The sequence below is a fragment of the Cottoperca gobio genome, chromosome 9 (assembly GCF_900634415.1).
Source record: "Cottoperca gobio chromosome 9, fCotGob3.1, whole genome shotgun sequence".
NCBI lineage: Eukaryota > Metazoa > Chordata > Actinopteri > Perciformes > Bovichtidae > Cottoperca > Cottoperca gobio.
In genome coordinates, this window is record NC_041363.1 from 18,886,642 (window position 1) to 18,908,896 (window position 22,255).

Sequence of the window (22,255 nt, forward strand, 5' to 3'; positions counted from 1 at the left end):
CACAGTGGACAATCTTTCAAAGCCTCTTTATCTTGGAGTTCGAGGTGATTTTGTGACACTGAAATAAAAATATATTTTTAAATATTTCGTCCACTAAAAACTGCAACACATTCTACATTCTACTGCGTCTACCTTCCTCGTTCCCTGCAGGTGGCTTATCTTGAATTTCAGACCCCCGCTTAACTCGGTATGCTAACCATGGAGAAAAAGAAAAAAAGAAAAGTCTCGGAGGAAAATAGAGTTTAATTCTGCTTGGACAGATACATTTGCTTTCCCTGCCAACGATGCCGGCCTACCTGTGTGCTTGATATGTGGCGAGAAATGAGCAAACAACAAAAAATGAAGCTGGAGATACGTGGAAAAGAGCAATTTTCTGGAGTGCTGCTAAAAGCAGAGCAGAACAAATATACTTTCAAGAACTAGATGAAGTCTTCAAACTCAACTACCGCTAGTTATTTGGCCGCTCAGGAGATAGTACGGCGTGGAAAGCCGTTCACAGATGGATAATACATGAAAGAAACATTCTTAAAAATATCAGAGCATATTTTCGGACTTCAAAAACAAACAGGAAATTGTTCAGATAATTAGAGATATGTCTCTCTCTGCAAAGACCGTCGAGGACACGGCTATTAAAATGGCAACAAACATCACAAGACAAACCAAAGAAATGATCACCACCACCAAGTGGAGGAAAACACACTGAAACTGACATAAACGGACACAATTAAATACAAACTGGCCTATTTTTTTATGTTTACTCTTTTTAATCTATTAGGCTGCAGCTATAAAAACAATTTCACTTCAAAGTGGGATAAATGTTTTTATTAATTTCATTTTTATATTGTATTTTTTATTGTTTTGTGTATTTCTATATTATTTTCATTTTATTTTATTTGATTCAACAAATATGTGGAGGACTCAAATAGGCTGCATAGTTCTGTGTTTAATTTATTTCACAGTAGGCCGAAACATGCCAGTATATTTCTTCAGAAGAGTTTGATGTTTTCATTTGTTAAATCAGGTAAAAATAGGAGTTTCCTGTATTGTCATTCTGTAATTTCATAAATGCAACAAATAGTATAACTATATATAAAATGCTTAGAAAAGCTTATAAAATATAAAAGCTTTGTTATCAAATACATTTTGCGGCTCCAGACACATTTTATTTGGTGGAAGAGGGGGGGTGAATGGCTCTTTTGATAGTAAAGGTTGCTGACCCCTGCCTTAAAGCAACATAATGTTTTGCAATTTAGCGCCCCTACAGTTTCAGAGGGTTCAATTCACCTAGAATCCGCTGTTAAATATCTAACAGCGGTGTAATAAGTAACGTTACACATGCATTTGTTATGATAACATTACTTATAATCAAAAACGATTCAACTCGCTCACCGAATCACAGTGCAAGAAGAGGCGTGCGGGGCGCAGAGAGGGACTTTCAGAGGGACCACTCTCCCTTTTACAGTTTGGCATCAAAAAGATTCTGTGGTTGTTATTTCAAGGTTAAATAGTTACATAATATTACTTAAAGAGAAAAACACTCTTTCTATCTGGAAAAGAGAGCAAACTATAACATGAGGACTTTGTACTAGTAGGCCTACATACTTTTTATCAGACAAGGTCAGGTGAAGGAATAGATTGTGCCTAAAAGGTCTATTTTCATCTGTAACATTTGTAATCACCACCACTTTGTATATTAACAGATCAAAACAGACGCATACCATAACAGACATTGCTGCTCTGGCTACAGCAAGCGAGAACCTCAGGCTTCAAAGTGAGGAGGAGGATGCTTTTCAAAATACTCCCAGTTCCATTACCACTGAGGTAGAGCTAATCTGGCCTGATAGCCCTCCTTCAAACAGCAAAGCTCTAGTGAGAAAACCCAATTTTGTTCAGGGCTTTTGCAACCCCTGTCTCTTTCACACACTGGAAAAAGCAAGCTTGAAACCATCATTTCAAAAAGCAGTGCTGTTGGGATTTGGCAGTGTGAATGAAGCTCTAGGGTGAATAATAATACATCTTATTCCTCTGTATTCTTTAAAACAGAAGCATTTAAAAGTATGTATCAGTGAAAAGGCTCATGGATATTAGTTGAATGTTTAAAGTATTATAAGATCACTAATTTACATGTGACCCTCGAGCTTTAATGAACACATTTGAAATATGTGTCATAAATGATCACTAACTTGACAGAAATCAATTTAAAATAATCTTAATTCTATATGTATATAATTATATTATTTAAAACACAATTTATTGTTTGCTTTTGTTCCATCTCAAAAGAGATTCAATTGAATATACATTCATTTCAAACATTAAAATTAAATATTTTAAAATTTTAATAACAAAAACAATAAATAACTGGGATTATATACAACATACTTTTAATAAGCAACATAAATTAACATTTCATGTCCGAAACAGAAGGAAGAAGCAGCATGCTAATCCATGAATTAATCACATAAACCAACTCTCCGCCCAAGCTTCCATAAAACGACTAAACCACTATGTTCGTCCCCGTCATACATTATCACAGTGGTTCTTAACATTATTGGAGGTATTGAACCCTGCAAGCTTCATCAGTGCATTCACCGAACCCTTCGTAATTGGAAAAATAAAATATGATTTCTTCAAAACATAGGAATATATCTTATTAGTGCACACAATGAACCATGCATCAGTTGCACACACAATCACTGTGTTGAAAGAACAAAACCAACAAAACATGAATTTCACACAAAAACATAACTCAATGAATATTTACTGCAAATCAATGTGACTTTTGCTGTTGCCTTTAGATACAAGTTCAGAAATGCGCCGCTTCACCTTGGCAAGTGCCACTCTCATATAATTATTGCAACAATGTCTGTTCCTTTTCGTAGTTTTCATGTCTACCATCCTCTAAAAGGATTGCTCGCAAAGATACGTTGTAACAAACGGTATGAGTATCTGAAGGGCTTTCTTAGCAATAAGAGGGTATGGTACGATTTGGTGACACCAAAACGTTGAGAGCGTTGTTGTTCTGAAGAGTTGCTGTTGAAGCTGGCTCAGCTGAAGTTAAATGATTTCGTCGAGGTATTCATCGTTGACATCTGCTGTCGCAACACTAAACGTGTACGGCTGTCTCACCCATGCTGGATATGACTCTGGTGGGGAAGTATCCGTCGAGAGACGTTGCGAGCTCATCTAAGTGCATGGCAACTGCTTGCTTCAGTTCCTCAGATACAGAAATGTCTCCAATTCCAGACACGTCTTCGATCTTACTTACACAGTCGTCCAGCAGGGGAATGTTTGCGAAGTTTCCATAAAGGTAGCTTTTTTTTTTAAACGCCTCCAGGTTTTCTTCCGCTTCGATGATGTTCACTCCGCCACCCTGCATCTGTCGATTGAGATGATTGAGAGCATCGAAAATATCGGCCATGTACGCCAAAATGAGAATGAACTCAGAATTTTCGAAGCAATCTGCGTAGCAATGTTGGTAGTCTCGCAAAAACAGGGCTAATTCCACACGCATGGCAAAAACACGATTCAGCAACTTTCCCCGGGATAACCACCGAACGTTAGAATGGTGCAGAAGAACCTCGAATTCAGAGCCAATTTCCTTACACAGCTCTTTGAAGATGCGGTGCTTCATAGCACTATTTCGCACGTAGTTCACACATTCAACTACAATTTTTAATACTTCTGCCAGTTTTAGAGGCAAGGTTTTTGTTGCCAACGCATTGCTGTGCAGAACACAGTGCGTAACGATGATGTGTGGTGCATCGGATTTCACCAGCGCTCCAAAACCAGAGTGTCGTCGCAGCATGGCTGGAGCGCCTACAAACTGCAGAAACCGTATTCCACGAAAGATCGTTGTCCCTGAAGAAATCATCCACGAGTTCCTTCACATCGACTGCCGTGGTTGTTGTTGTAAGAGGCTTACAAAATAAAAAATCTTCCTTTATCACGTCGTCTTTCACATAGCGCACGAATACAACACACCGGCTTAGATTGGAAACGTCGGTGGTCTCGTCGAGTTGGAGGCTGAATTTTGCTGGGCTTGAAATCAGATCTGCAACTACTTGAGCCAAGATGTTATCGCTCATGTCGTCTATTCTGCTGCTGATAGTGTCATTTGAAAGAGGAATTTGGGATAACTTATCTTCAGCAGCTTTTCCCAGCATGATATTCACCATCTTCAACGCAGCTGGTTTTACGAGTGTTTCACCAATGGTGTGTGGTTTGCCCTGCTTTGCGATCAGGTACGCAACTTCGTACGATGCTGTGAGGATCGGTTTGTCGATGGGTACAAATTCGAGAACAGGCAGAGTAGCCTTTTCATCGAATCTGGCTCTCTTCACCTTGAATTCAGCGAGCGTTGTGTTCTTGTACTTCCCATCTCCATGCAGCTTTAGGAAGTGTTCCTTTAGTTTTGCCGGTGCTAGACTAGAATTGCTCAACTTGGCATTGCAAATCACGCTGACTCCCATCACGTTCCTTTATACACGTGAATCCATATTGTACGTATTCGTCCAACCACTTTCTTTTTTTTGCTCGACATAGTTAGTATGAAGGGATTGAAAGATTAAAAGAAAATCACTAATGACGTACAATCACAACAGCCACAAGTCGACCACTGAGCGCATCAAGTTCCCTGCAGCACAGATATCAAAGCTAAGCAATGTGGCGTGATCAGCTGCAGCCAATGATGGCCAAGCGGAGCATGACGTCACAAATAATACGAGTGGGCTGAATTTATTTTGTGTAACACATTTTTACTAAGCAACTAAATATTTGTAATCTAACACGGCTAAGAAAAATTGTGTGTTGCCAAATTGTCGGCAGCCAATTTTCTGACGGCCGACAAAAACGGCTCGACATTGCTAGTGTGAACCGGGCTATACTGTGTGTGTCTTGACCCCTGCCGAACCCCTGAGAGTGACTCAGCGAACCCCTGGGGTTCGATCGAACCCAGCTTAAGAACCACTGCATTAACAACAACGCTACTCTACAAAAAGTCTAAACTTCACTTTAGTTATGGTTAAGGAAAGATCATAGTTTTAGTAAAATATTGAAAAAGGTAAAAAAGTATGTTCACATGTTATTGACAGCAAGACAACAATCTTTTCTTCAGGTTAACAAAGTGCTTTGAGTTGCCTCGACACATTGTTAATGTTAATTGTGCTTAAATGCAACAAGTCCATATTGTAGAGAAGATAAATGGAATTTATTCTCACTGAACGTGTCGGAGATACATTTATTAAAAGCATTTCCTGATAAGTCTGTGTGCAACATGATTGTTTATTTCAAAATGTATTTGCTATTGTAATATATAAACATTATTTAGTTTTATCTCTAGAAGTTATCACCATAAGAGTGATTATTCTGATCAGAAGTTACCTCCCAACTTTCAGGACGTTGTATTCTGTTATTCCTAAAGCCTATGCACACACACAGACAAACATTAAACATATCTTTGTATACATGCACTCAGTTTCATTTTCTCTCCCTCCATCTCTTTATTGCCCCTCTCCTTTGGGTAAGAGCATCAAAATGGCTGCTATTACAAGCCATTTAGGCCTCCTGATTTGTTTACCAAAACTGCTGAGCAGGTGTTGATTGGTGGTTGGTTGTTTGAGGTGTGTGTCACTAAGAGAGGTCTCTGTGATAGGTCACTGAGATGAAAGCGGAACCGTTTTTTGGATTTTTAGAGGATTGAAAGGAGAAGCAATCAAATTATGAGCTGGAATCTTCAAAGGTAGCCGGATGTAAAAGCTTTCCTACAGTCCAGCATTGTCCTTTCTAAACAATTCCACATCTGAGGATTGGATCAAACATACAATATCACATGGGATCTTTACAGTAGTTACATATGAAATTGCTTAAAACATTAAGCCTCACACATAACCACATCAGGAGCACTCAGCTCTAGCTTTCAAATATTATTTCCCTGTCTGATCTGTTTGGGAAATTCAACTCCACCTCAGCCATCATCTACCATCAAATCAAAAGTCAGCTTATCAACAGTGCTGATGTGGTAATGCAGTGAGTTCTCTCTTCACAAGGCAACAATGGAAAGCAGAACACTGCCTGTCATTACTAACCCTTCTTCAACATTTTCCTCCTAATTCCGCATAACCATTAAGGTTCTGGTCTCTTGGCTGCACAGGAAAGAGAGAGGCCCTCTTCACGAAACGAGGGATTATTAGGAGTAATTTGTCTCTTGCGGGGGCTGGAAAAATTGGTTTCATCTTTTAGAGCGGAGTGGGGAGGTGGGGAGAGAAGAAAGGGAGAGAGAGAGGGGACAAAAAGAGAGAGATAGAAACAGAGATATACTGACAGAAAGAGGCAGATGAGAGTTCAAAGAGGAAAAATATTATCAAATCAACAAATGTATTGTTTGCAGTATGTGTGTCGTCTTTGCTACCTCTTATTTGAAGTCAATACCATGATTAAGCTTGTCCACCCAATGACACCTTTTCTAATAATGTTCCTGGTGCATTATTTATGCAAATAGTCAAACAAACAAACACACAACACCATTAGCTACTGTAGCTATTAACTGCAGTTTTTCATTTTCAACCAGTAAAATATAAAGATATTGCATTGTACCAGGTTCCTATGCTTGCCACTTCTTCCTCAAACATTGTGTCACGCAGTGGAAAAGGTGAGGACCCAAAAGCAGAATGCAGGAGATAAGGATTATAACAAAAAGCGAGCTTTATTAAAACAAAGCCGAATCTAGAATACAAAAATACAAAGTAACAAAAGCACAAAGCAATCAGAACACGAGCAGAACATCAATGACAATCCGACAAAACACACTGGGGCAGACAGGGATAAATACACAGACACCAAACGAGGGAACAAGACACAGCTGGGGGAGAAAGCCAAAAACACAAGAGTAGAGTAAATGGATACAGGAGGAACACATTAACAATCAGAAGGAGAGAGTAAACACACAGACAGGAAGTACAACTAGACATATAACAAGGGGGAGTGAACACTTCAAAATAAAACAGGACACCAAAGTACAAGCAGATCGTGACACATTGTTGCTCGGTGAGAAAAGTTCCTTATATATAACCCAGAAAGTCAGAAATTTTGAAGAAAGAAAAAGGCAATAAACTTGGTCAAACTTGATATTTTTTTTGTTTTGCAAGTTTAATTGGTCAATTAAAATATTCGTTTGTTTGCAACATATATTGATTTTAAAAATATATTTTTTAAAGCCGCGGCTAAAAACGGCTTAAGTACACAAAATTCATAGTTGAGAAGTGGTTCATCCACCAGCATTTGACACAATACACAGCTCTGAGTGTGTGTATTTCACCGACGGTTCTAAATACAGAGTCTGTGTTCAATGGTAGAGTCAGAATTGGACATTTCTAAAAACAAATTGCACTGTACCACCACCTCCAGCTACATCCTGTAGTTTTTATCTTTATTTTTTATCTTTATTTTAAATTGTGCATCTACAGGCAATGTAACGCCTGCAGATGACCTTTTGAGGGATGCAGAGAAAAGCTAACAAACTAGTGCTTTAATCCACTATTTATATTATGCAAATTACTAGAAGGCAATTTTCCTAACTTTAGTATTTCCCCATAGGGTATCTAGAATTGTCTTGATCTGGTACGAATAATAATAATACAAATATTATTAATAATGGTAGTAGTTGTAGTAGTATTACATTAGTGTATTTCTAACAGGATTGTTGTGCAGTGTTTACGCTCAGAAAAATGTATAGTTTTCCCTAAACACAAGTTATACAATGTGAACAGTATTTTGCAGTATGTAGAAAGCAGAGTGCTTGCTATCAATACATAGTCACATTCAAAGAGTGCATGATGCATCCTCGCTCGTTTCAGCACAAAGGAGAGCATCACAGTTTAAGCCAAGTGAAAGCTTCAGAATCCGAACGAGACACATTTTTGTAATCATGAGTAAAAATGAGAAGTCCTGCCCTTTTTGATAGTTCCATCTATAAATCTTTGACTTTACCTGAGTCCCGTCTCGGTGATATAACTAATACAAAAACATGAGAAAAATAATGGAGAAAAATGGACGGAGAAAGAAGGACAAAACAAACCTTAATGTTAGTAAGGGGTGAAAACAGAATGAAATGGGATGTCAAAAATGGCCCCGCTATACTTCTCTTGCTCTTAGAGATATTTTAGCGGCTGATAAATTGGATCAGTGGTAATTGTTTTGTGTTCCCTACGAGCACCATTACACACGTCTGCCTGCAATGAAGCTGCTTCACAACCTCTCAGAGTGAAGGAGAACGAGAAAGAGAGACAGAAAAATATCTCCTTTCTATAAAATCCGCGTAATTTGAATATATTGAATTAAAATGTATGTTTCACATGTAAGCAGCAATGTTTTCTGATAGACCATTATCTGCATATCTTGATTGACAAAGAAGGAGGGACAAAGACATTACCTGTGGCCTTTTGTAATTATGCTTTTCCAGTATGTCTGCTTATATTTGTTGTGTATAGAAGAGGGGAAGAGTTTGACTCTTTCTTCTCGTATCTTCCTCTTGTCTCAGTCGTCTTTGAATGTAATAGTTTTCCTAACTCTCCTCGGTCACTTCTTCCATCCTCCTCCCCTTTCTGATCAGATCTTTCATCAGTTTCATCCACCTCTTTCCTCCCTTCTCCCTTTTCCTCCACCTCTTTCATTTTCTTAATTTTCTCTCTTCTTCTTCTTCATGTCTGTCCACCCATTTCTCTTCTTCATCCCTACCCCCTCTTTCTTTATCCACAGAGTTTCACCTCCCTCTGATGTTTCACTATGTAATTTGTTATTAATTTGAACACTTATCTCTGCTGCTTGAAGATGTCTGTGAGTTTCACTTCTAAGCGGCTCTGTGTGTGTGTGTGTGTGTGTGTGTGTGTGCATGTGCAGACCTCTTAGCAGAGCCGTAATGCTAAGTGGCTTCTTAATTTGCCTCTCCTGATTGGTTCTCGCTAAAAGGAAATCAGTAAATAGGAAGAGGAAACCAAATAGTCAATAATCTGTTGATGAAAGCAGACACGCACACGCACGCACACAGCTTTCAAACTCAATTATAGATTTACCATTTTCACAGTCTGTGTGTTTATTAGAAAGATCCTTTTCTCACTTTCTCAAGCTATTGTTTTCTCAATTCTCCTATTTTCCGTGCGTCTGTGCGTCTCAGCAGAGGTCTAAAAACCTGCGTTTGCTAATTTACACTGACATTGAGCAAGACACTGTGGAATCAATATGTCAAACACACTCCCCCGGTTCTCTCTTTGTATGTTTTAAGTCACACACTCCTTCACATAGTAGCCTTCATTTTTGTTCAGAAGAAAACATTCTCTCACATTTCCTGTGTTTCTTCATAACATTAACAAATTACACTCAAGGGGGAAGAAGAGGAAAATAACACGGTCCTTTGGACACTGGTAAAATCATTATGGATTATTTCCGTGGTTTCTACTATTCATTCAAAGCACTTACTCCCCTCAACTAATTCAACCCTGCTGTTCTGACTGTTAACATGCAGTACTGCTTGTTTTATTCACTAGTATGCCTTTCCACTTTCTAAAGAAGCAAGCAAGTCTTGTTGTATTTCACCCATGCTCCCCTACTTCTCTTCGGTTAAAGTATTTGCTTGTTCCCAGCCTTCAACCACCCAATTAATCAACACATGTGACATGTTCTGTATATGCGTGTGTATGACTGTGAATGCATTTGGGTCACTGAGAACTTGCGTGTCGTGGGCTCTCGGTTCATTTCCATACCAAGCGGCTCTAGCGCGCTCCAATCAGTCAACAAGAACAGGAGAAAAAGAGAGGGGAGGCAGAGAGAGGGAGAGATGTTTAAAGCGTGAAAGTGGAAGTTTAGAAAATGACAAAAACCTGAAAACTTTCTAATTAAATGTAAAGAAGAGGCAGTGGATGCATGCAAAGTTGATGAAACAAGAACGATAAAGGAATGTTCGCTCTGGGCGGTGTGTATCGAGGGGAAAAAGCTTTTGCTCCTCTTTAAATTTTCAAATTGCACACAGACGTTCGCATGGCATAAAGCGAATGCCTGTCATTTGTTGTGTATTCAGCATTACAAAACATCTCCGTTGCTTTGTAGCCATAACAATAATATCTGAACAAAATGTTTATGAAAACTACATTTCCAACTTCTCAATAAAGTTTGCAAAGAAGACACCGGTGATGGTGGTACTGGCAACATTTTGTTATTTCTGTTGTCATTAAGTGTGGAAAAAAGATACTATAAATGCAGAGAATTAACAAAAATATAAAGACGTCAATGTACAGTCAACTGATGACTTATATTTATGACAGTATAATTCCATTCATTATAAGTACTCCCTACTAAAAAATGTACTAATGTAATAACTTGTCACCAAATGCAGCGTAGGTGAGGGATGAGTAATCATGGGCCAAACAAAGAGATGCATTCTGGTTCTTTATCCAACCAAACACTACAATGTCATTTTTAAAGAGAGAGGAGACACTTAAAACACACACTGCAGTTTGTGGTTGGAATAAAAAAAACACATGACACCCAAAGAAATGTTGGCGGTCTGTGACATGATCTCCTGCTCGAGAGTGAAGAAAAGATAAACTGAGACAAAATGAGTAATGGAGGGAGACATTTTCTGACAAATTCGCTGATTTGACTTTTCTTGAACCAAATCAGAAACTGAGAACAGCCTCCTTCATGCCCAGTTACATTTAATCCCACCCGAGAGATTCTTAGTACAACCACAATGTCCTCATGGGCCACTAAAGCAGCTGAACTGAGGGGCAGTTGGGGACAATGGCCACAGAAGTGCTGTGCTCGAGTGTGCATCAGCAACAATCTAAAGGGGAGAGGAGAGTCTTGCCACAAGGGTGACAGCTTGGAGTTAAAACCAGCAACATTTTCTGATTTAGGTCAATCGCTGCCGCACATATGAATAAGCTTCTAAAAGTAAGAAGGTGTGTTCACTGACAGACAAAAGAAGAGAGCGCGAGAAGGATGCAGATAGTGAGGTAGAGGGGAGAAAATATGTATATGGACACTGAAACTCTCCTTCACACAAAATTTGTACAAGTAGCAGAAGTGAACAAGGAACCAACAGAAGGACTGATGAGGCGACAGAGAGCGAAAATGAGAAGAAAGAACAATTTGACTGGTGTGAAATAGGCAGGATGAATGCGGGTGGGAAGAGAGGGATAAGGAGGGAGAGGTTGAATTGATAGGCGTTGGCAGGAAAGAGAATAGACAGAAAAAGGAGGGTGGGGTTTGACTAATTGATAGAAGTGAAAAAAGGGAGACACGGACAGAGAGGGATGGAGAAATAAAGAGAGGTTGAAGAAAGAGATCGCATGAGAAGGGGAAAATTAGACAAGCTAAAAGGGTAGAAGTGGGCAAAGAGGGGAGAGAGTGAGTGTGCTGTAGAGAGAGAGAGAGAGAGAGAGAGAGATGGAGAGAAAGAGGAGGGCCCAGCGGAGGTACAGAGCACCATGTAATAGTCCCTTGGAAGTCCTAGGCAGCACAGAGGAAGAGAGGGAAGAGTGAGAGACACAGGGAAAGAGAAATAGAGAGAGCAGGGCAGTTCTAATGCAATTAGGGGTCTGGAAATTGAAAGTACAATTCTCCCTGGGATCTTTGCAAGAGTGGTTTGTGTGTGTGTGTGTGTGTGTGTGTGTGTGTGTGTGTGTGTGTGTGTGTGTGTGTGTGTGTGTGTGTGTGTAGGGGGGGGGTGGATGGGCTGTTCATATCTAGCAAATGTCTTCATCCCTCCTCCCTCCTGTTCTCTCTCTCCCTCTCTCCCTCTCTCTCTCAATTTGACTTCTCAAAAAATTACTCTCTCCTTTCACAGTTCCCTCCCTCTGTTTTTCCCCCTTCTTTCCTGCCCCACACTCTTTCTCTCCACCCATCCATTTATGTCCCTCTCTCTCCCCCTCCATCTCCCTCTGCATTTTTGTGTTTCATAAATTTGTGAAGAGGAGAGCAAAATGTCAGCAGCTTTTTACATTTCCATTTTGTATTTCAAGCATTTAGCTGATGCTCTTATCCATTTCGATTTGCCCTAAGTGCCACCGTGGTACAAATTGGATGTTTTAGATGAGCAAAAAAAACAAAGAATCCTAGTATTATATGCAGGGGTTAGAGTAAAATACACATAGTCTCCATACACAAAATAATGAAAGACAATACTCTTTAATTCAATCAATTTGACGTCTTCATGAAATAAAAATAACAACAATATCTAGAACATCAGTTAGCAGCAGTACATTTAGGAATATTAGTTATATTTAAATAAGGTTGTATTAGTGCATATTTAATGACACAAGTAAGTTCATTTGTTTTAGCTTTCAATCTAATTATTTTAATACAAAGTGCTGCTTATAATTGTATCGTTATAAAATGTTGCATGTAAACATTTGAACTCACAGAAATGTCAAATCATAAATTGGTGCTTCATTACTTGGCATTTACCTTGAGTAGATGTAATTTATGTTGTCAAGTTAACATATACAGTGAGTAATGTCACAAAATGCAAAACACAATCAAACGTTTGAAATGATATGTGACACATGTTGATCTCATTATCTAAAGGTCATTGAAGCTCAAAACCCTACAAATACACGCAAAAGGTATCTCACATACACACATGTATACATGTAGAGTAAAATGCATACAAACATATACATGGACACACCGTAGGCGTTCACAAACACTCACCGCTATGTTCAGTCAGGGCTTAAAATCAGCCTCTCTGGCTAATTATCTGCTCTAATTAGTTGTGTGCATACTTACCACTGGCAAATCTAACCACTGTCCCCAAGAAGACTCATCCTTTTTGGCCCCATTAGCACCTATGTGTGTGTGTTTGTGTGTTGGTGTGTTTGTGATGCGAACACAAGCGTGTGCATGTGAGGCAGTCCATAGATTCAACCTTTGCTTTCCATGCTGGCAGTAGGGCAGAAAAGAAGTAGGTTAGCCGTGTGCTAATTGCCCCAGCAACAGGGTGATTGACTCTCAGATACCCCAACAGGCTCGTTAGCATCTCATTAGCAGCTGCAATTAGTGTCGTGATAGACGGGCAGGTGGGACAGCGAGGGACAAGCAAGGGACAGCGAGACATTGGCTGCAGAGGTGAAGAGGTTTAGGATGTGGAGAGTCAGTGAAAATATTTCAACTTCATAAGCAGTTTGGCCTGGAGCTGGCCAGATAACTGTCATGCGACAAACGAAGTATCACAGACAAAACGATATTCTTTACAAAAAAAATAATTCTAATCGTTTTATACAATAACAAAAAGACGAGAAAAAAAATGCATGGCGGAAAAGTGTGTTTATTAATTTCACCATCATTCTCCTTTTCCTGACCTAACGGCGTGGGAGGTGTAGGTGCAGGCCACCAGTCTTGGAGGTTTGGTTTAAATCTGTCTCGTAACTGTATTCTGCACACATGTTCTGTTTCACTTTGAAATGTGGCACCTTATGGAAGCTAAAGTCACTTTAACTAGCATTGCACATTGATAGTAATGGTTGTTTTCACTGGCCATTGTACCGTGTGCTATTGAACCATCATTTATACAGTAGCAATGAGAAAGATTACCTAAGCATCATTTCTCTTTTCGAACAATATCCTGCCTCAAATTCACACAACTGCACGCTTTCACACTCCACATCCACTGAGTACCTGATACAATCAAAGTCTCACACTGTTGTCCACCCACCAGCTGCGAGTTTATTGCCTTGACGTTATCAATTGGACATGTTTCATCGCACAGTGTGTGGTTGAATTAGTCACACAAGGATCAACAATACCTTCAACAACGCCCTCCCATGCACGCCTGCTCTCAGCTCTCATCAGTTCTTTACACCAACACATATTATACTGTGTTTAGTTCATGCAATTATGCCCAATACACACTGACACATCAAACAAAGTTTATAGGCGTCAGCAGTTGCACTGAAATGCTGTATGAGAGTGGAATATGTGTTTACACACAACATAATGATAACAATAATGTGAAAAATAACTAAGCTGTTGACTACATGATATTTACAGTGTGACAACATCCAACAAATCCCTAGAAGAAAGTTTACTTTCACAGTCACTGCCTTTCAAGAACCAGCCAAACAAGGCAAGTGCCAGACCTGTGAATGAAAATACAGCTAATTGGATTTTCATAGTTCTCTACAAAATACAATTCTACACATTGAATCTTAAGTAACAGTTGTATCTATGGTGATCTTTTGAATTTCAGTTTGTGTGTTAGGTCATGAGCCTGGAGGTTAGCTCATGGTTTATGCCCTTTTCTATCCATAAACCATCAACTCATGTAGGAGTTGGTGAGGCCTGGAGGCAGCATGAGAACAGGGCTTTGGTAAACCCGATACTAGTTATAATCTTTATTTTGTGGTATGGCTCAGGAGGTAGAGCGGTGGTCTCAATATCAGGAGGATCCTGGTTAAATCCCCGGCTCCTCCAGAGAGTGTCGAGGTGTCCTTGAGAAAGACACTGAACTGCTCTTGATGAGTGTGTTGGCACCTTGCATGGCTGCCTCTGCCATCAGTGTGTGAAGCATGTGTTGTAAAGCGCTTTGAGAGTTAAGTAGAAAAGCGCTATATATATGCTGTCCATTTACCATTTAAAACTGAATAAAATAAGATAAACAAAACTGAAAAATAAAACATTTGAATTTCAGTTCTCTGAAAACTAAATGGCAACAAGGTGACTCCGTGTACCTGACTGTTGTTGGCCAATCAATAGTTGCAGCTCTTTTTTACAATTCTGTTTTTGCACTGAATGAACAAATAAATAAAAAACATCATCTGTTTCCAGTCTTTATAGTAAGCTAAGCAAATCACTTTCTGGCTCACTGTTTCATTCTAAACGCACAAATATAAGATCAGATAAGAGGGATTCATCTTCTTATCTAACTCTCGGCAGGAAAGCAACTTTTTTAAATCATCCATCAATAGATATGTTGATGAACTATCGACTTACATATGGCATCAAATCTACATATGATTTTAAAGACCTCAAATTAAGCTGTTAAGAAAGAAATCATGTTTTCCATAACTTCCATAACACACAGACTTTAACAGTTAATTTTCAAGTTCACAGTTTTCGTTTTACATGTTGAAAGATCAATCTTATAGTATAACATATATATGATTGACTTATATAACAATGTGATTTACAAATTCAAACTGTGAGGTAATTGTATTATTATAGAATTTAATTGAAGTTGTCCAATGTCTTTTGGCACTTTCTTGGTCCCACATAAGTCTATAACCCTACTTATGTCTCTGCATATGATCTTACACTGATTGCAAGGTAGTTCTAGGCGTGAACGTGTGATGAATGCACTCAAGCAAAATCAATAATGTTCCAAAGAAAATGTGGGAAGAAAACCATGCACTGCCCCACCACTGCACTAAGACATCTTTTGATTCCATTGGGAGAAAACATGGGTTATGAAAGTCTTAAAATAACTCCAAATAAAAGAGTGGAAATGGGGCTCTAGCTCAGTTAGTAATGATTGGTCTGAAGTCTTATAGATCACAAGAAATATTTCAGCGTTTGGCCAAAGCCTGAAGTAATTACCCTGTCTAACAAATAGATTTGATGCAATCACATACACACAAACACATACACATACTTATATATTCACAAGCATAACTAAGCAAAAAAAAGAACAGCATAGGCGCTCACTCAAACATGAACACACCCACGCACAACTGTGTTGCAGCCAAATAAATGAGCCGGCACTCCTCAAGCCTAATAGTCTGGCTGTAATTAACATTGTCATAGTGATAATAGCCATTTATCCCTGACATATCACACACACACACACACACACACACACACACACACACACACACACACACACACACACACACACACGGTCAAAAACCTTTATCTTGTCTAGGCAGCTCGCCCAGCTGTTACCTCCCTCATCTGTCTCTCTCTCTCCCTCCCACCTCCCCTCCTTTTTCTCCTCCTCATCCTCCTCCTCTTCAGTATTTAAACCTCATGATCCTTCTTTTCCTGTTTTCACATTTCCCCCTTTTCCTCCCATCTTCTCTTCTTCTGTATTCTTTGTACGACGTTCTTTCTTCTCTTTTCCCTCCATCATCTCTCTTTCTTTTGCTCACTTCCTTTTTCAAACTGCATCCTTCTTCTTTTCACCATCTTTCTCCTTCTTCCTTCAACCTTTCCCTAGCCAGTCAGTCTGTTTCTGTGTCACATTGCGCTTTTTCATTTTAACATGATGTGTTCACACTCCAGAAAAATATAGTCAGCAGAAAACGGTATTTGGGTTTTTGTTCAAGTTTTCCCCCAATTTGTTTGATACAACAACAACAACAACAACAACAACAACAACAACAACAACAACAACGACTATCACTGGTATGCACCCAAAAGAAGATTCACCAGGCTGGCCAGGTAGGTTAAAAGACTCCTTACTGGTAGATGACTTAGGTTTGAGTCAGGTAAACAAACATAACCAGCCAGGTAAAATGTGAATAGATGGTTACAGGCACACAAAGGCAGGCTTACTGGGAGAGTGTCATTACCTTTACTGAGGTCAGCTGCTTAGAAGATTTGTTAGACACAAACATAGGCCTGAAATACACACATGCACACACAGGACCTATAGACATTCATTATTTTTGTGGAGAGAGGTTTGAGTGATGGGGCTAATATAGTCAGTTGGGGGTTTTGGTGCTTTGCTCAGGTGAACTGGCACCTCTCCAGCTTCGGGTCCAAAACCAAGCCAAGTCCCTACGGACTGAGCTACTGCCACCCCAAATGATTACAGTAACAGATAACAGAAGGTCGGACCTCAATGAGGGGGACTAATGGGCAGATGAGGGATGGAAGACACCAGATGAACTACATAAAACTCACTGAGAATAAACAGAGAGAGTCCACAAATGTATCTGCGTGTTTCTGTCCGAGGTTGAAGAGCAAGGAGAGGGAGACGATGCAAAGGACACCATGAAGAAAACCAGACGGGATGTTGAAAGGTGTTGCCCTTCTAGTTTGTCTTGAAACTTGGATAAAGCAGTAACTGAGCAAGAATGTTCTGCCCTTTGAGTGTTATCACAGCCAAGGTAGTACTGGTTAAATGATTGGATTTTAGGTTACAGGGATTTAATTCCCACGGGGCCTTCTGGCTTTAGCAGCTACTAACAGGAACAGCTGTCAATCACTGTGCACTGACCTCCATGTTAATTTCAGTTCATTTAGGTTAACAAGGACGTAGACAGAAACTTAACCAAAATGCTTCAGGGATGACGGTTATTAGTCAATGTTAATCACAGGCTCAACAAAAACATGCTCTTTGCATTCATCTGCAACACCATCATCATGCACCCATACATCTACTCCCCTCCCTTGGCATTTGCCCTCTAAGACCCGCCTTTTTGAGGTTGGCAACCAATCAAAACAAAAATGACAACCTGTGAATGTGACTGTGTCCAGTTTGCGGTCTGAGAGAAAAAGTTCTGAAATGCTAGATTTGGCCTCAGCTAGGCTGTTCCTGGGCTGCGGTTGAATAGTCTTTTTTGCATAAGAAGTCAGTGAAATTACCTGCAAGCTGGTAGCCGGGAAAAGACCTTGTTGAATTCTCTAAATACTAAGGAAAGGTTCAAGACTTCCTTTCTTATCTCCTTTAGCATAGGGTACACTGGACCATCATTTACCAAGGCAAAGTAGATAATACTGTCCCACAATTCCTTGTAGCAGCTGTTAATAACATCTGCGGTCTTTGATTATATATATACAGTATATACAGTATATTATGGATGAATTGAAAGATATCTTTCTTTGGAGATGTTAGTCCGTTACTTGAATTGTACAGCATTGAGTTTGTCACTGTACTCATTGTCTATGTTCTATGAATAAAGTTGCTTTGAAAAATACAATTTTAAATGCCATCCCATACTAATGTAGTGAAGTAAGTGTAGTTGGATTATCCTTGTAACGCGGTTGTCCTCCTTCACATTTTTCCTTGACCTCATGATGTTTTTTGATCCAGGGGAAAGGAAAGTGGTTAAGAAAAGACACAGGATGTCATTTGTTTGACTATTCAATATCAGCCCGGGTCTCTGACTGGCTTCCCATCCATTTGCACTGGGAATCCACAGTTACTTGTCACTGACATCCAATCATACCAACTGGTATCACTGGCTTTTTTTGGAGGGTGGTGTATAAAATGGGCTGCAACAGACACATAAAACACTTTAAAATGCTTCCTGTACACACTTTATAATTAGTTTTCTTCATCTAAACACTTAGAAACAACCACATACTGACATACACTTACTGTTTGCAGACTGTCTGGGTTCACAGACGTGAAGAACTGATGTGATACTGATGAGGCAACAGTTTGCGTATTAGAAAGACTCTGCCGGTCTCTAGTAAACAGTATTGACTTATGTGGCACAGCGCAGCCACTCTGCTGAATCACAATATCAGTTGAAGTCGAGGTTCATTTACTTCAACAAGACCGAATGCAAAAACACACTATTTCCAGAACTTCACTCTTTCAGGAAGAGAGAGGGAGACATATTAGGAAAGAAACAGAAGCAACATGGTGAAGTGAACCAATTCATTGTAGGCATTACTGCATGCCACTTAAGCAACGTAAGTAACAACAACTTTAATGAAGAAAATAATATATTATGTATGAATTATTAAATAAATCACTCGTATAAGTTATAGTCTATTATCATCATTTGTAAGAAAAATTAGAACATTTCATTCGTGGCCTCATTATTTTTACCATTCTTGTATTTCTTATAGAGACTGTTCATTATAATAGCAACACTAACTAAATCTAACCGTAGCAAGTTGTTTGGAATTAATTCATTTTAAATAATTTAATGTTATTCTGTGGGAAAAAAGGGTTTATTACTTGTCTTTAGCCCAGCTGATGGGACTGCACCTATTTCCCTGTTTTTGTTTGTGTTACATTTCAAGTAAAATGTGTTCAAAACAGTCGCACTAGAATTATCTCTGTCCAAATGTGCTTCGTGTGTGTAAGTGAATACTTGGACTTCTTATAGTCAGCATGTGCAGTACAAGTGCAGAACTAAAATACTGTCCAGGGCCACACCACATAGGCAGACACACACACACACACACACACACACACACACACACACACACACACACACACACACACAGACACACACACACACACACACAGACACACACACACACACACACACACACACACACACACACACACAGACACACACACACACACACACACACACACACAGACACACACACACACACACACACACACACACACACACACACACACACACACAACTGGATACACTTGATGTGTTTAATGGGTCTGTAGTAAATTGCAGTTAAGTGCCTCCAACCAATTTTCCTTTCACAGCTGAGCCCTGACACACACACACACACACACACACACACACACACACACACACACACACACACACACACACACATACACACACACACACACACACATACACACACACAAACACACACATGTGAGCAGCCACACACACTCACACAGAACACTTTGTACACGTACAGGTAGGACAGATGTGACAAAATAGTGAGACAGAGAAATAGCTGTACCTGACCTGTGCTTGCTTTTGTTGGAACTCAATTCATATTTAAGCATAATTAAGATTTTTCAATTTAGCACCAGCTATTTTTTATTTTGTTTTATTTTGTTTTTATTAGATGCTTCTATCATCTACAATGGTTTTCCAATGCACATCTTAGGATATATGCAATCTGCATATATTGCTAGATTAAAATAACACCTTTATAAAGTACATCAACCAAGTTTATGTCAATGCAGCAGATAACTCGACTCGAAACAACCTCAATTAACGTGTTAACCCAGCCGTGAAAATGGAATTGCAGCAGTAACATGCTGAACATCTGATTTGAACACATGCACACCTTCACTGACTTTATTGCTTTATAAATGCCATATATAATGCAATAAACAACGTACGTACATGCATGACCTGTAATCTATTTTTCTGGCTTTCTACTGTGGCCTTTCAGTACAGATGTAGATGCACATTACATTATCTTTCTGTCTATCATGCACACACACACACACACACACACACACACACACACACACATTCAAGCTTTCTTTGCTCAATTCTGTTGTTTTCACTCTATTTTACAATCAGATGCAGATACATAACAAAACAGGACTTTCAGGTTGAGATGAGGAAAAGCAGAGAACATGGAAAAGATATTATTGCCAAAGCAGTTTAGTGAGCGTCCAAAGGCCGAGGAAGAACCAGAACCATCATTTCAGATGCAATTAGGGCAACAGTCATAGACCATGTTCTTGTTCATGGCTTCACAATGAGGGAAGCAGGACAAAGAGTGCAACCACATTTGAGTAGGTTCTCTGTGGCCACCATCGTAAGAGCATTCAGAGAGGAAAACAGGTACAGTTAGAGATTGTTTGAATTTGATTCTATGGAAAGGCCCCATGAATATAGCAGAGTTCAATCTGACGAAGAGGAGAAGGAGAGGCAGGAACATAATTGGCCAACGGGCCATTCTGGAAGTCCCTGGCCAGCATGGTGGCAATGTCACCCTTTGTGTGGCCATAAGTAATAGGGGGGTTCTCCATCATCATGCAACCCTAGGGCCTTACAACACCGAGCATCTTCTCACATATCTGAGTCGTCTTCGGGATTTTTCTCATTGATCGTGAGTAGCAGGTTCCTCATCAGGCTGAGCATCCTATTTATGTTGTAGTTTGGGACAATGTCAGCTTTCACCGTGCAGTCCGCATACGTGAATGGTACAACATCAACCAGCGCTTCATAAATGTTTGCCTTCCACTATACAGCCCATTCCTCAACCCAATAGAGGAGTTATTTTCTGCGTGGCGCTGGAGGGTCTGTGACCAGAACCCCTACACCAGGGTAAACCTCCTACAGGCAATGGCATTTTCCCCCGTTGCTTAGCAAGAGAAAACATTGCGTGTGATATAGATGAAGTCCTCTGGCCGGATCCAGCACAAAGGTGTGATGCTGCAGAGGCAGAATGAATCGTACATTGACGTTCTTTGCAGTTGGTTTTGTAATGTGCTTTTCATTTACGTATGAAGTTTTCTTTGTTATTTGTATAAGTTGGGATAATTGTACTTTTGTTTAGTTTTGCAAAAATGTGTTCATTTACAATAAAAATAAATCAAACTACATGCACTGGATGCAGTGTTTGAATTTTTTTTATGTAATGTCTAATGCAGTGGTTCTTAACCTTATTGGAGGTACTGAACCCTGCAAGCTTCATCAGTGCATTCACCGAATCCTTCATAATTAGAAAAATAAAATATGATTTCTTCAAAACATAGGTATATATCTTATTAGTGCACACAATGAACCATGCATCAGTTGCACACATAATCACTGTGTTGAAAGAACAAAACCAACAAAACATGAATTTCACACAAAAACATAACTCAATGAATATTTACTGCAAATCAAATTTGACTTTTGCTGTTGCTTTTCAGATACAAGTTCAGAAATGCACCTTGGCAAGGGCCACTCTAATTAATTTTTGCAACAAAGTCTGTTCCTTTTCTTAGTTTTCATGTCTACCATCTTCGAAAAAGATTTCTCGCAAAGATACGTTGTATCAAACAGTATGAGTATCTGAAGGGCTTTCTTAGCAATAAGAGGGTATGGTACGATTTGGTGACACCAAAACGTTGAGAGCGTTGTTGTTCTGAAGAGTTGCTGTTGAAGCTGGCTCTGCTGTAGTTCAATGATTTCGTCATGTGCATGGCAATTGCTTGCTTCAGCTCCTCAGATACAGAAATGTCTCCAATTCCAGACACGTCTTCGATCTTAATTACACAGACGTCCAGCAGGGGAATGTTTGCAAAGTTATCATTCTCTGTTCGTCGTTTCCATAAAGGTATATTTTTTTTTTTTAAATGCCTCCAGGTTTTCTTCCGCTTCGATGATGTTCACTCCGCCGCCCTACATCTGTCGATTGAGATGATTGAGAGCATCGAAAATATCGGCCATGTACGCCAAGATGAGAATGAACTCAGAATTTTCGAAGCAATCTGCGTTACAATGTTGGTACTCTCGCAAAAACAGGGCTAATTCCACACGCATAGCAAACACACGATTCAGCAACTTTCCCCGGAATAACCACCGAACGTTAGAATGGTGCAGAAGAACCTCGAATTCAGAGCCCATTTCCTTACACAGCTCTTTGAAGATGCGGTGCT

General features: G+C 39.6%; 1 protein-coding gene across 1 annotated transcript in view; it reads left to right on the forward strand.

Moving 5' to 3' along the window:
* Positions 1-22,255, forward strand: part of LOC115013078 (transmembrane protein 132D) — a 211,007-nt gene that overhangs the window by 137,657 nt on the left and 51,095 nt on the right.